The following is a 2,633-nucleotide window of genomic DNA, read 5'->3' on the forward strand; positions in this document are numbered from 1 at the left end:
ACACACACACACACACACACACACACACACACACACACACACACACATTCACTCAATATCAACTTACCAGGTTCAGCCAACAATTGGGTATACAAGTTATGCCTATGAATGTACACATTAGCAATGAGTTAAGCAAATGAATAAGTATAATTTAAAAAGAAGTATTAACACAATTTATCATTATAACATTACCTCAAAGTTGGTAAAAACTACGGCACAGAGAAGCCAAAACTTAGAGATGATCTAATATAACTTGCTAACCACTGCAGGAATTCATTTTGCTTTATCCTTCCCAGACATTCATCTAGTCAATATGTAGGAGAGATAAGCTATTGGTTGAAACACATTCACAGTATGATTGAATCAATCAAAAACTGATAATATGAGGGCCTGAGGGATAATAAAAAGAGTGCAAAAGGGGTGGAAAAAAAGGTTCACACTTCAAAGGTTAGTCTGAGGCTAGGTCTATGTATTGTCTATTCACTGACAAATAGCTGCTATATTCAAAGTTATTTTTGTCGTGTAACAAGCGAGCTTAATGAGAACTTAGCTCAGGTATCCTAAAATGTCTGAGGTAATCAGTGAATATTGGTTGGTTTTCACAGGAAGGATAATATTTTTACAACAACTCCCAAATAAGCAGTCAATAAAACAACATACATAATAATTACAACAGTGTAAATGGAAAGAACAACCACAATGAAGGAACTGAAAATGAATGTTGCAAATTTAAAATAAACTTGTCCCCTAAAGAAAAAATATAAGAAGATACCTCCTCCACTTCTTTACGGAGGTGGGAAAATCATGAGTAAAGAACACTATACATATTTTTAATATTTTCCATGTAGTGATTGTTTTTGCTCATTGCTTTTTTCTCTTCTTTCTTTTAATATTCTTTGTTATATGGGTTAGCTCTCTAGGAAGGGATGGAGGGAGAGATATAAGAGGAAATTAAGTGATTTAAAAACAAAAGTTATCAACCAACAAGAAAAAAAACACCCAGTGAAGTTTCTGATAACGTATAGACCATGGGTAGTAAAGGCTGGAATTTAATAAAGCAGTAGCCAAAATCTTAAGAGGTACAGATATGAAGTTATCTGGATAAAAAATAAGGATGTGGCAGGAGAGGGGAAGAGGTGCATATGAAAAAAAAACTTTGCACAGTAAAAAGCAACAATAGTTATTAGTGGACTATGTGGAGTACAGAGGAAGAATTGTATTAATAAAAACAAAAGTGGCAACAATAACAACAATAAATTTTATTTGTGGAAATGGAGTAGGTTTTATGGCAATTCATTGCCACCAGAGTATATAAAAGGATTATCCTAATAGAACCCAGACTTTGTGATCAATTTGGAATATGCAAAGAAATACTAGAAATGCTCCAACATCACAGCAGACTATATATAACCTACCTAATACCCAGAGAGTTGTGACTTGATGGGTTAGATTATATATACCAGAAACTCAGTATCTTTTGCATGATTAATCTCCATTCCACAAATACAGAGTTTCTAGAGCACTCAACTAGAAAACTTTATTGAATTATGCCATTATCACAAACTGAATGTTGTCCACAGTCACCCAGATTAATCCAGAAAACTTTTTTTAAAAATTTAATGTATGTCCCCACATCAAATACGATCTCTAAAATACATGAAAAGAAAAGCTTTCAAAATATAGAGACCTAGCAGAGGAGATCAAAATGATGTAGGGGCAGAATGAAGCACACTATTTTCCCCATTCTGTCTGTTATAGGAGTTTTTCTGAAGATGAACTGGCATCTGATTGATTTAATTCAACTACAAAGGCAAACGTTTTATCCACCCAGCCAAAATTCCCTTGAATATTAACTATAAAATAATAATAGAAAGATAGTGGCTTGTCCCAGGATCATTTTTAGCTAAGCCTCACCAGAAATTTTTTAAAAGGATAAAAAATACTGGATAATGATAAGAATGGCTAATATTATATAATGCCTCAAGAAGGCGTGGGGAACCTGCAGCCTTGAGGCGACATGTGGCCTTTTGGGTCCTCAAGTGAGGCCTTTTGACGGACTTCAAGTTTTAAGGAACAAATCCTTTTATTAAGGGGATTTGCTCTGTGAAGTTGGATTCAGTCAAAGGGCCGCACCTGAGGACCTAGAGGGCCACATATGGCCCCAAGGCCCCAGGTTCCCCACCTTGGCCTAAAGGTTTTCAAAGCACTTTATGTACATCATCATATTTGATCCTAATAAGAATCTTGTGAGGGTTAGTGCTATTATTGTCTTCATTTTGTGGAAGAAGAAAACTCATTTGCCCAATGTCATTCCACCAGTAAGTACTTAAGGTAGGATTTAAGCCAAGGTCTTCATGATTCTAATTCCAGTTCTCTGTCCATGAAGAAGTTATGAGCCTGTAGTACTGCAGGCAATTTAATGGCCCTGCCAGTGCTTATGAGGAAGTGGTTGGTAGAAAATGTTGGTGAGAAAACATAAACAACTATATAGCTTTATATGTTTGTGGTATCACGAGCTAAAATTCATGTATTAAATATCTCATTGTGTGTGCCTTTGTTAAAATTTAAAAATAATTTTTATCTGTATAAATCATCGCGTCAAAAGTCATAGGAATTTATAGAATCGTGGACCT

At 35.1% G+C, this 2,633-nt stretch overlaps 1 protein-coding gene across 2 annotated transcripts in view; it reads left to right on the forward strand.

Moving 5' to 3' along the window:
* The window catches only part of LAMA2 (laminin subunit alpha 2), a 793,905-nt gene that overhangs the window by 348,591 nt on the left and 442,681 nt on the right, over positions 1-2,633 (forward strand). The window lies entirely within an intron of this gene.

Source organism: Vombatus ursinus, unplaced genomic scaffold, assembly GCF_900497805.2.
Source record: "Vombatus ursinus unplaced genomic scaffold, bare-nosed wombat genome assembly UNPS02006779.1, whole genome shotgun sequence".
Taxonomy (NCBI): Eukaryota; Metazoa; Chordata; class Mammalia; order Diprotodontia; family Vombatidae; genus Vombatus; species Vombatus ursinus.